We start from the raw sequence: 13,011 nt of genomic DNA on the forward strand, positions 1-13,011 counted from the left end.
GGTCTTTTTTCAAAGCCCTGGCTGTTCTGAAACTCACAGACTTCTGTTGCCTCTGCCTCCAGAGTGCTGGGATTAGAGGCGTGCGCCACCATATCCAGCTGAGAGTGGCTGTTTTAAAGAGATTGAACTTTTAATGTGTTTGAATTTGTAAACACCTTAATTTGTGAGCTTCTTTATAAAGTTATTTATATTTTAATGTGAGATCTTAGTGATGAATGAGAAAGGAAAGACTGTGCCTTACTGTGATGTGTTATGTGTCAGGTTGGTAAGGGGTCAGCTGTACTGGTTAGTTTCATAGCAACTTGCCACAAGCTAGTCATCGGCAAGAAGGGAGCCTCAGTTTATAAAATGCTGCCAGAAGACCCAGCTGTGGGAGAGTCTGTACAGCCTTTTCTTAATCAGTGATCGAAGGGGAAGGGCTTGGTCCATGTTGGATGGTTCCACCCTTGGACTAGTGGTCCTGGATTCTATCAGAAAGAAGGCTGAGCAAACCACGGGGAGCAAGTCAGTAAGCAGCACCCCTCCATGGCCTCTGCATCAGCTCCTGCCTCCAGGATCCTGTCCTGATTTCCTTTGGTGAACTGTGATGTTGAAGCATAGACGGAATAACCCCTTTTCCTCCCCAAGTTGCTTTGGTCATAGTGTTTCATCACAATAGTCACCCTAACTCAGCGCCCTTTATAACAAACAAATAAACAAGGTCTCGTTCTGTAGCCCAGGCTGCCCTCATTCTTGATCTTTCCCCAACCTCTGCAGTATTGGGAATGGAAGTTAGACTTTCGTTGAATTAGCTCTGTTGGAAAGTTTAAGAGACATGTTGGGAGGTCGGTCCCAGTTCAGACAGCTATGGAAACAGGCTGTCTCTCATCTGCATGTGAGCCAGGTAGCAGAGTATGCACAAAGGTCTGGGTCCGTCTCTAGCACCGTGTAAACTGTGTCTGCTGGTACATGCCTGAAATCCCAGAATTTGGGAGATGCAGGAGGTAAGACTCGAATGTTCAAGCTACGTGGCAATCTGGAGGCAGTGAGGAATAGTAAGACCCTGGAGGAGTGTGTGGGGGTGGGGGTGGGGTGGGGTGGAGGTACAAATGCCAGCATTCTTTAAGAAATAGGACATGGTTAGGTCCCTTGTCTTCCTTGGGTGATCCTGTGTTCCCTGGTTCCCATCACAAATACAATCTGTCTGCTCTTGGTTCCTTCTTACTGACCCTGCTTCATTTTGTAGTTACATGATTTTTCTATCTCTGCATAATAAATTAACCCACAGCTTTACAGATAATGAGAACACATCTGTACGAAACATTCACGCAGTTTTTGTGGGGGCAGAAATTAGGCAGAGTTTATCTGGGCTCTCTGCTCAGAGTGTCTTTGCAGATTGCAAATCCAGTTTCCTGTCCAGCTGGTTACTTGCAACAAGAGCTGCGCCCAAGCTCCCTCTTGTGGTCGTAGGCAGTACTTCACTCTCGCCAGCTGTTGTGCTGAGGCCCAGGACCTCCTGAGCTGAAAGCTGGGGGCTTCCTGGGCTTCCTTGCTGCACGTGTTTCTATTCAGAGCATCTTACAACAGCTAATGAGTGGGTGGGAGGGCTCAGGAGGGTGCCTGTCAAAAAAACAAAAAGAAGCAACAGCCTGTCAGTCATTCGTCCTTGTTCAAGAGATGCCCAGCCACACCTTGCAATCTCAGCTACTCAGGACAAGTTAAAAGCCTCCCTGGATTATAGAGTGAGTTCAAGGCTAGCATGGGCAAAGTCTTTGTCTCAAAGCAAAAAGTAAACTAAGGGGACCACAGAGATAACTCAGAGGTTAAGAGCACTGGCTGTTCTTCAGAGGTCCGAGTTCAAGTCCCAGCATGGTGGGTCACAACTATCTATGAGATCTGGTGCTGCCTTCTGGTAGGTAGGTATATATGCAGGCAGAACATTATATTATATAGTAAGCTAAGTAATTAAGTAAATGTATGATGGGGGCAGGGCTGGTTATATAGCTCTGTGGTAGTGCATTTGCCAGCATGCACTGATCCATTAATACTGGAAAAAATAATTTTAAAAAGGTATCTGCATATACAATCTCAACTGCATAGATCCAGCATAAGATTGCAAGCCACAGCAGGGCACGTTGCCCCCCTCCCCTCTACTGTAAGAGCACAATAGTGGAAAGGAAGCCTTTCATTTTAAAACATTAGACAAATGAGCCACCCCCGAGGCCGTGAGCGTGAGAGAGCTGTCTCCGTTACTCAGTCACGTAGCAACACGGGCAGAGAAGAGACACCCTCCTCCCGCATCAATGCCTGAGGCAGGTGGGAGAGCTGTTCCTGGCCCCCACCAGCTGCAGCACTCTGGAGAGTCGCCCCTGCACCTCACTGGGCAACACAGCAGAGCTGGCCCCGAAGGCGTGGGTGTGGGAGAACCGACCCTGAGGAGTGAAAGTGGCGGAAATGGCCCCACCTCTTGTTTATAGCTGCAGGGGGTGAACCAGCCAGTGCAATGCAGGAGAGCTCCCCTGGTGGTGAAGACAGGGAAGAGCTGGCGGACTGACCAACCCTGCAACTACCCAGGCCCAGAACCAGGCTTACATATTGGCCCACATCCACCCCATCTGTGATCTACTGGAGCACGAGGTTGTGTGGGGGGGAGGGGGGGAGTCGATCCTTTGGACTGCAGGATCTCCACGACACAGGCCAGCAATGGGATGTCCAGGAAGAGTCCCAGTGAGGGCCCAGCAGCTATGGTGTAACACAGAGCAGGGGCCTCAAACCAGACCAGTGTTTGGAATGAATGCCCACAGGTAGAAATCTATGGATAAACAGTTTACTGCGTGACTCACTGTATTACGCTGCTGCTCCCATGATGAGATTCTCTCTCTCTTCCTTTTACCCCCTTTTTCAAATTTTATTTGGGGGGGGGGGGAGATGGGTGAGCTTGGGAGACATGGTATGAAAGACACAAATAATAAATAAAAAGAAATTTTTTTCTTTTTAATTTTCGAGACAGGGTTTCTCTGTAGCTTTTGGTTCCTGGTCCTGGAACTAGCTCTTGTAGACCAGGCTGGCCTTGAACTCACAGAGATCCGTCTGCCTCTGCCTCCCTAGTGCTGGGACTAAAGGCGTGCGCCACCACAGCCCCGCTAAAAAGAAACTTTAAAAAATAGAAAACAGCAAAAACAAATGTTCTCAGGCAGCCTCCTCTTTAGCAGGTTATAAAACCTGGGTCATGTACCACTCTCTCCTCCAACCTTCTTTTCTGAAACAGACCAGAAAGGCTCGTTCTGGAGACTCCCTTCCCATAGCCATTCATATCTCTAAGCACTCAGGACCGGTAGAAATACATAAACAAGACATTAGATGCCCTTTGATCCTACGTAATGTGCTGGCTTTGTGGGAGCCTACCCAGTTTGGATGTTCACCTTCCTAGATATGGACGGAGGGGGGAGGACCTAGGACTTACCACAGGGCAGGGAACCCTGACAGCTCTTTGGACTGGAGAGGGAGGGGGAAAGGAGTGGGGGGAGGAGGAGAAGGGTGGGAGGAGGGGGAGAAGGGTAGGAGGAGGGGAAGAAGGGTGGGAGGAGGGGGAGGGAAATGGGAGGCTGGGAGGAGGTGGAAACTTGTTTTTTTTTCTCATTTTCTCAATTAAAAAAAAAAGAAATTTTGCAATAAAAAAAAAAAGACATTAGATGCCCAGGGATTTCCCCGCTAGATCACCATTTGTCCTCCGTCAGAGTTCTCACAATTACACTCGCATCACCAAGCCTAAGAGTGCAGATATGCAGATGTCCCTGTCTCTTTGGGCCTTCACTCCATCAGACCCCTCTGTCCCACGTATTCAGCCAGAACTGAACAGAGGGCAGCGCACTCAAGCAGAGAATCTTCAAGTGGTAGAGCACAAAAATGGGATTTGTATGTGTCAACTAAAAATATTTTCATCAATAACACTTATGTTAAATGATTTTATGATTTCCTTTTATTAATTTGATTTTGCTAAAATAAGGTCTAGCCATTAAACTAATGGTAAAAAAACATTTTTCTTTATAATAAAATGCACAAATATTAAAATAAAACATCAGACAAGGACATACCTTTGGGAATCTATGCCAACCAGATAAAGGCTTAGATCCAGAGGGGTTGTGTCTTACAGTGGCACATGCCTGTGAGCCCGACATTGGAAAGTAGGGGCAGGAGGACCACAGTGTCAAGTGATCTTCAGCTACATCACAAGTTCAAGGCCACCCCAAACCTGAGACTCTCTCCAAAAAAGTTCGTTTGTGAGTGGGGCATGGTGGTACACACCTATAATCTTAGCACTCAGGAGGGCGAAGCAAGAGAATCTCAAATTCAAGGCCAGCTTGGGTTAAAGTACCTACTGCAACCTTGAGATCAGAACTCGGTCTGTTGTCACCTTGCTAATTGTGGAGGTGACACCGCATCGCTTTTGGAGTGTTTATTCATTATAAGTGTGTTGTTGCAATGGCTTGCCCTTTGATGCCAGGCGCTGCCCCCTTTTGCTCCCTGTGTCTAGAATACTCTTTCTGCTTGTCCACCTGTTGGGTCTCAGTCTAAAGGCCATATCCTGCCACTGGTGATGGCACCTCCTTGTAAACCCAACACCAAGGTGGCTGAGGCAGGAGAACTGTGAGGGTAAATCGTCCTGTTGGGGACTGTGGACCCCCAGACCCTGAATTTCCTGCAAACAGCTTCTTTTCCTGTGCTTGCAACTGCTCTGAGCACGAGACAGGGAGTGGTTTCTGGTGGGCTTGCAGCTGAGAGTTAGGGCGTGGCCATTGGTCAAGGAGACCCTATATAAATTGCCCTGGAACACAATAAAGTTGGCATTCTTCTTGTGTGTGTCAGTCTCCAGCCCCTTGCCCAGCTCGCAAACCATACTGTAGCACATAGCACAAAGAGCAAGAGTTGCGTTACAATCGTGGGCTATTTACTGGACCCTGTCTCCAAAACAGCACAAACACATTGGCCGAGGTGCCTCATACCGGTAATCTCAGCACTTAGGGAGTGGATACAGGAGACAGACGTTCAAAGTCGCCTTTGGCTGCACAGCAAGTCAGTCTCAAAACATCGACCCGTCGATAAATCAGTGAAGACCATTCCTCAAAAAGGCTTCTTGTACTCTTTAAGTTGCTGAGTCTTTCTGTTCCCAGCTCTGTACCACTTCATACAGTCACAGCCACTGGTCATACTGTGGTAAGTACAGTCCACACCTCAAGCTTGGTACTCAGTGCTGTACGTGAATTTAGTCCTCCAGCAACACTATGGTAGAAGGATCACTATTATCAGCAGTTTATTTTGTTTTTGATTTCTTTGAGATAAGGTCTCTCTGTGTAGCCCTGGTTGTCTAGGAACTCACAGTTTGAGATTTGTTTATTGGTGATACACGAAGGGTGGCCTGTTTATTTTCCCTAACTAGTGAATGTGTCTTTCCCTACTGATCTTCGACTTATGACTGCACAAGGGTCTGGTTTCGCATCTCTCTCTCTCTCTCTCTCTCTCTCTCTCTCTCTCTCTCTCTCTCTCTCTCTCTCTGTGTGTGTGTGTGTGTGTGTGTGTGTGTGTGTGTGTGTGTGACAGGTTAGAGGACAACCTTTGGAAGATGATTCTCTTTCCATCATGTGGGTTCTGGGAACTGAACTCAGGTCACCACTTGGTGACAGGTGCCTTCACACTGAACCACCCCATCAGCCCAAGGGTCTGCTTTTGGACTTTCTGTGTCTGGCTGATCTAGTTGGGAGCCAGTACCATCACTTCCCACAGCTTTGGAACCAGAAGGCAGCAGGTTGGGCCAACCATCTTTGAAAATGGACCCGGCTGTTCTTTAAACAGCCTATTAGAGTAAAAACAATAGCTGTGCTGTGAATGGAATGTCCTGAAAAACTGAGCTGGAGGGAGACTGGTGTATTTCCAGTCCTGTATCCCCTTACAGGGCAGCTTCTACCACCCCACCGTCTATGTCTCCTGTTTCAGGCATTCCGGGTGGGGCTGAGAGTTCCCTTTCATTAGGGACTGGCCATCTCGACTTAGGATGCAAGCTTTTATTACCAGACTCTTCCTTGAAAAGGGAGGAGAGATGGGGAGTTATAGACAAACAGCGAAACCAAATGAGGTTTGAAAAGGGCCGAGCAATCTGTACTGTGGGAGACAGGCTGGCTATTCAAGGGTGATCTTGGAAGCACAGTTGACAATCTGCCAAGATGAAGTCCAGGGCCTTCCCGGATTCTCCTCTAATATCTGAAAGCTGGCAGTTTTGTAGGAGCAACTAGAAAACTCCAGAAATCACAAGTGTTTGGCGCCAGAGGTTTGTTTTAATTAGTTTCCTGTAGCCCCACCATTCAGTGAGGTTGGAAGGATGAAGAGATAAACCTCTATGGGCATGGCCTGCCACCTTTTCCCAGAACTAATATGGATTTCAAAGGACGAAGATCCACGTGACAATGTCTCTGTGTGTGCACGCACCTGTGTGTGTTTGTGCTTGTGTGTGTGTGTGCATATGTGTACTGTCTCCGGGGCTCTATTCTAGTCTCTAACAGACGAAAGCCTCAATCTTAGGCTTCTGCTTTTTGCTGAATGGGTTCCATGGAGTGGGCTCCCCCACCCGTCCCACTTGAAAAAGAGGCCAGTCTTTGGTTCCTGCTGGGCATAGGATTTATTCACATTCCCAAGCAAGCAGCCAGGGAAGGGGACAATAGCCATGCCCCACCATGGATACCCAGCGCTATTTCCAGAGTCTGTGCGGGAGGGGCTCGGTCCTCACTGGCAGCAGCTGCATTTCTCCGCCTCTGCCTTGGCCCCCTCTTCCCCTTGGCACACACAGTCCTTGGCACACTTTTCACATCCTGCAGGGCAGCAGGAGCAGCAGCCTGTGGATAAAACGGGGTGGGGGAGGGAAGTGTGTGTGCCCAGTCTGATGCCCTTATCTGTCACCATCAAAGGAGGGGGAGAAAGGAGTATGGGAAACTGGGGAACCATTAGGATTTGGCCAAGACAGGTTACTGTCCCTTTCATAAGGTCATATGAAGTGTGATGGCCTCTGTGGTGCTGCCCTTGTGGCTGGGTTTCTATAGAGTCCTGGCCCCTTGGGTAGGTGCTAGGGAATCCTCTGGGAATGCTCGGTTCAGGCCTGGACTGAGGGAGAGTTAGGTCTTAAGGAGAAGGCATGACAATGTGAAAGGTATTGAGAGGGGACTTGCCCCCATAAGGCTGGAGGGGCACGGATGGTGCTGAGGCCAGAAAATCCACAGGATCCATACCTAGACACACCCAAGAGAAGGGAGCATTGCTCTCATCTCTACCCCTCCCCCCCAAGCATATTCCATTTCTGTGAGCTGGAGAGAGCATATTGAGGAGGCTCACAAGGCCTGAGAGCTCCCCAGGCACTGGAAAAATTGAAGAGCGGGGCTTAGCTCTTGTCAGCTATCTTCGGATATCTTGCAGAAAGAAATTCGTCAAAATATCCCCTCCCACACACTCCGGCCTACTGTGTTAACCTCAGTTGATACAGCCTCCGCATCTGAAGGTCTGCAGCAAGAAGCTTTGCTACACTGTATCTGGGGTGTGGGCGGATGCCGCAGGGTTAGGGTGGGCAAAGGGGGGGGGGGCGTACTCACTCTTCTTGCAGTTGGTGCATTTGCAGCCCTTGCACTTGCATTTGTCCGAGCAGGTGCAGGAGCCACCTAAGAGGCCACAGGAAGGGATGAAGGGTTAAAGTAGGAAAACCTGGCGTTCTTCCCCTCCCTCCCCCCTCGCTTAAAAGTAGACTCGTAGCCAACTCCAGTTATCTCCATCACAGGGTTAAAGGTGGGCAACAAGGGACTCCTCCCCCAAATGTCCTTACGTGAAGACACGGGAGTGTGGTTCTTTGCCAGTAAAAGGCAAAGTGCTACAGGAGGGGATGGGGACTCACCAGTAGGACATGGGCAGGTCTCAGGGTCCATATCCAGGCCAGCAGCCGCCGAGAGACCGTAGCTTGGTTCCCTCTAGGCAAAGTCACGCTGTGTAGCTAGGACAGAGGGTGGCAAGACTTTTATAGCCCCGGGCGGGGGCGCGCAAGCAGCGGCTTGGTGGCGCCCGCCTCTGCGCACAGCGCCTGCTCTGTGTGTGTGCGCGCGCGTGTGCACTGCGGCAGCTGTCCCCGAGTCCCCATCAAGTGTAGCCCAAGGTAGTCCACCCTGGCCCACTGTCCACTCCCCGCCGCTGCTGCAGTCTTCCTGAGGGTGACTGCGCGTGCCATCTTTGCAAGTGGAGGGAGACAAATTCATTTTGCCCTTTCCCATTGCTTCCCCTCCCCCTTATCCTAGAATTCTCGAGCAGTTTGGTCCTAATGGGATGCTCAGCGGGGAGCCTGCTGTTGATCACGGCAGCGGCAGCAAAGGGGCTCCCAAGATCTCTGAAGGATGAAAAGTGGAGGCCTGCAGCTTGGTGGGAAGGCACCTAGCTTTCCCACATGACACAGCATTTCTTACAAAGCCTTCCCACAGGACCCTGAACACCTCCTTAGACCAGACTAATTTTACAGAGACACCCCCTAGGGACCACCGCTTCTTTGGAGGTGTTTGGACACTGCTTTTCTTTGTTGTTAAGCAGAGTCTTAGCCCAGTCTAGTCCTGAACTTGTTATGCAATTGAGGAAGAACTTAAACTGGTAATCCTTTTGCATCAACCTTCTAAAACCTGGGATCAAGGCAAGCACCACCACCCCTGGCTTTAGGGTTTTGTTTTTTTTTTTTTTTTTGACATTGGATTGCTGTGTAGGAAGACCTTAATTCTCTCATAGCCCAGGCTGGCCACCTTGAACTCAGGATTCTCCTGCCTCAATCTCTTGAGTGCTGGGATAATGAGCATGCAACAGTACGTTTGGCCTCAGATTTCAGTTTTGATGACAGGTGTGGGTGGGGGGGCTGGGAGAGGGAGAGAGAGAGACAGACAGAGAGAGACCCAGCCCTGCTCTAATTGTCCATTAGACAATACCGAGCCTCTACTCCAAATCCAAGCTGGACAGTGGCCTTCAGAGGGCTTGACCAAGGATGGGTATGTGCTGGGCTATGTGCCTGTACACATGCACATATAGACCAGAGGAGGACATTGGTGCCCTCTATCACTTTTTCCCTTACTGCCTGGGGATGGAGTCTCTCACTAAACCGAAAGCTTGCCAGTACAATAAGCTGGCAGGGTGGGAGCTCCCAAGATTCACCTGTCTCTGCCGCCCAGCGCTGTGGTAATCAGCTGGGCCATCATACCTGACTTTGACTTGGAGGGTAGAGATCAGAACTCGGGTCCTTGTGCTTACACAGCAAGTGCATTTACCAACTGGGCTGTTTCCCCAGCAGGCTAGGGTCTTCTTTTGTAGGACCAATATGTGTTGGTCCTTGAGGTTAGGTTTCAGTGGAGTTACAAAAGAAGGAGGATAAGAGAAAGGAGGCACGGATGAGAAGGACCCAGAGAAGAGATGGTATCTCTTCCTGGGCTTCTGAGCTTGAAGCTGGAGCTGGCTCTCAGGGTGCTGAGGGAGTTCAGATCTCAGGCCCAGCAGCTCTAGCACTGGGTGCGAGTTTGTTTCTATTTTGCCTGCACGTGCTCCAGCTGCACACATTTTTGCCTTAGGTCTTGAACCCCCAGGGTCTCTACAGTTTGTGGCCTCCCTCCACTTCAATCCAGTCCTTTAAGGTTTTCTGAACATTGAGCTCTTGAGCTGGAATGGCATTTCCCCTTGTTATATTTAGACCCCCCACGTGGTGACATTTTGTTTGTGCTTTAACAAATAAAGCTTGCCTAAAGATTAGCATGGGGAGCTAAGTCACTAGTTAGCCATAGAGGTCAGGCAGGGGTGGCACACAGCTTTGGTCACAGTATTTGGGAGTCACGCACCTTTAATCCCAGCACTAGGGAGGTGGAGACAGGTGTTGGAGGGAGAGAGGCTGCTTATTGGTACCCAGTCGCCTGGCTAGCTTAGATCCGAAATAGTCACACAGAAACTGTATTAATTAAATCACTGCTTGGCTCATTAGCTCTAGCTTTTTATTAGCTAACTCTTACATATTAATTTAACCCATCTCCATTAATCTGTGTATCGCCACGTGGCAGTGGCTTACTGGCAAAGTCTTGACATGTCTGACTCTGGTGGCGGCTCCATAGCATCTCTCTGACTTCACCCTTCTTTTCCCAGCATTCAGCCTAGCTTTCCCTGCCTATCTAAGTTCTGCCTTGCTATATGTCCAAAGCAGTTTTTTTTATCATTACTTGTAATCACAGCATACAGAGGGGACTCCCACATCACCTCCCCTTTTCTGTTTAAATAAAAAGGAAAGTTTTAACTTTAACATAGTAAAATTACATATAACAAAACAGGTATCAAACAAGAATTACAGTTATGATATTTATATTTACTTTATTTTTTATCATAGCTAAGGAAAACTATAACTATAAATTGTTTAATACCATCAAAGACTCCAGAAGGATATAATATTACCTAAGTAAACAGGAAGTACATTGTAAGTAACTTTTAAAATCCTAGAATTGACAGAGCCTGGACAGTTACCCAAAGTTTTTTTGTATCATTGGGACATCCATCTTTAGCCTACAGGCCCATAGTATTTAGCAGACTTTTTCATAAAGCAGGAAATTTTAAAGACAGTTTTACCTATATTGGCAGTTTGTCAGTCTTTTTTTTATGAGTGTGTCCTACAGAATGTCTAGCAGACTCTTTTATGAAGCAGGAACCCCAAAGGACCTTCTCATCTTTAGGCAAGCTTAGCAGTCATTTCCCTGTGGATCCTGCAACATTAAAGTGATGGTTAAGTTTCAAAATTACTGTCTAGTATAGACAAGATTTCTGTAAAACGATTCTGCAAACGATTCTGAGCAGTCGATAGGGGTTTTTCCAAAGTTCTTATTTGGAGTTCTGGCCAGAACATCATGAGAAGGTGCACCATTTCAGCAGCTGGTACCCCCCCCCCCAAAAAAAAACAGTCTTATAGTAGAGCTAACGGCATCACAATGTCATCCAAACCAGGTGGAGTTGTTGCCGTTAGCGGTAATCACAGCCCACAGAGGGGACTCCCACATCAGACAGGAGTGGTATGGCTGGACGGAGAGAGAAATATTAGATGGGAGGAGACAGGAGCTCAGGGCTTTCAGTCTGATGATTCATAGGGACAGTATCGTTTGCCCATTCATTCTGAGGATTTGGTAGAGGTAAGAACTAGTGACTGCTCTGCTTCCCTGATCTTTCAGCATTAACCCCTCCCTATAGACTCTGGGTTTTTATTGCTAAGATCAATTAGAATTTGCACAACATCCACATTCTTCAGTTCTCAATTGAAGAAACAATTCTTGCAGCCATGTTGCTCCAGGGACCTCCCTCATATCCATCCATCTCTATCCTGTCTCATTCAATCCTGATACTCTGAAATGATAGTATGTGCCTATGTTCCCTTTGCCTGTGATCACTGCCCTGATCCCCCCCACACCCCCGATTTTCCCCCTTATCTCTTACTCTCTCACTGAACCTGGAGCTGATTGATTCAGCAAGACTTGTTGGCTAAGAAGCCACAGGGTCTTCCTTTCTCCACATCCTCAATGCTGAAATGACAGGGATTTAATATCACCTTTAGCTTTTTAATTTGAGTGCTTGGGATTGAACACAGGTTCTTACGCTTGTGTGGAAAACACTTTCCCAACTGAGTCATCCCCCCAACCCTAAGCTTCTTTTGTTTTGGATCTTTTTTTTCCGTGCTGGGATTTATACCCAGGACTTCATACCAAGTGAGCTCTGTACCACTGAGCTACACCCCCAACTCCAACCTATTTAGGACTAGAATACACACCATCACCCCCAACACTCCTAACTTCCTGCTTTGCCCTGTTTTTCCTCTCCTCATAGCATTTAACACCTTCTAACAAGTATTTTGCTCACTTGTGAGTAATGTTTCAGGTTCTCTGCTCTTCCCGCCATAACCCTGACTTCAGCAGGTAAGAGCAGCCATCTTTGTTTGTCCATTGATGTGCTAAATTAAGTTTCCATTCACCGTGTACACCTGCGCCTGGTACACAGTCCCACCCAGAACACAGCTAATAAGGGGGTGAATGGATGAAATCTTGCTGGCTGGGTTCATTTTGTCCCACGACTTTACTACTCACTAGGTGTTGGGGGAGGCTGTTCATTCATTCCCCGGCCGCCCAGAACCAAAATAATCACTTGGAAACTATATTATTTGCAATACTGTTTGGCCAATAGCTTAAGCATATTTCTAGCTTGCTAACCCATCTCCATTAATCTGTGCGTCACCACAAGGTCGTGGCCTACCAGCAAAGTTTTGGCGGGCTCCAGAGGAGGCGTCTGTCTCCAACAGCAGCTATGTGGCTTCTCACTGACTCTGTCTACTCTCTCTTTATTATCTCTTTCAGCCTGGCTTTACTCTGTTAAGCCATTGGCTGAAAGCAGCTTCTTTATTAACCAATGCAATAAAACATATTCACAACATACAGAGGGGAGTCTTCCACATCACTATGTGACCCCTGCTCCACAGTCAGTCTAAGCTCTGTGCTTCTGGAATGGGGTCTGTAGGCATGAGCTTTGTGTTCCTGGGGTCACCTACAGCAGGCTTCATGACAGACCCTCCAGCAGTCTGCAGTAAGGGAGTTTATAGAAATCTACCTTTTTAGGTAGATTGATTCCGACAGGCAGGGACAGGTAGGTGAGGGGTGGAGAACAGTCGGGGTCACACCTACCAAGAGATGGAAAATTCCCACATGATCTCACACAAGCACAGGAGCCGGGCAGTCCCACACCCTGATCAAAGCTGACCCAGTACTGGATTAAGATGTCTTTATTTTCAAAGTTTTCCAGTTTTCTATACTGGGACTGAGCAGTTGGCCAGGGTTTCAAGAACCTTGGTAAATGTTCATACAAAAGAATGCTTGCACATCTGCCTAGCTGCAGATGAAGTCTTTTCTCAGAGTGATTTACGGTGTTATCAGAGGGAATGGTGGCTAACAATTGTCTGCATGGCAG

The 13,011-nt window shown here is 48.1% G+C and overlaps 1 protein-coding gene and 1 long non-coding RNA gene across 2 annotated transcripts in view; one reads left to right on the forward strand and one right to left on the reverse strand.

The window, feature by feature from the left end:
* The window catches only part of Bbs2 (Bardet-Biedl syndrome 2), a 353,246-nt gene that overhangs the window by 258,341 nt on the left and 81,894 nt on the right, over positions 1-13,011 (forward strand). The window lies entirely within an intron of this gene.
* Positions 1,312-5,054, reverse strand: LOC142852945 (uncharacterized). Its single transcript, XR_012911034.1, has 2 exons — positions 4,983-5,054; positions 1,312-1,599 (listed from the first exon to the last, which is right to left on the reverse strand). It is a non-coding gene; the product is annotated as an uncharacterized LOC142852945 (long non-coding RNA).

This window comes from Microtus pennsylvanicus, chromosome 6, assembly GCF_037038515.1.
Source record: "Microtus pennsylvanicus isolate mMicPen1 chromosome 6, mMicPen1.hap1, whole genome shotgun sequence".
In the NCBI taxonomy this organism is placed as follows: Eukaryota; Metazoa; Chordata; class Mammalia; order Rodentia; family Cricetidae; genus Microtus; species Microtus pennsylvanicus.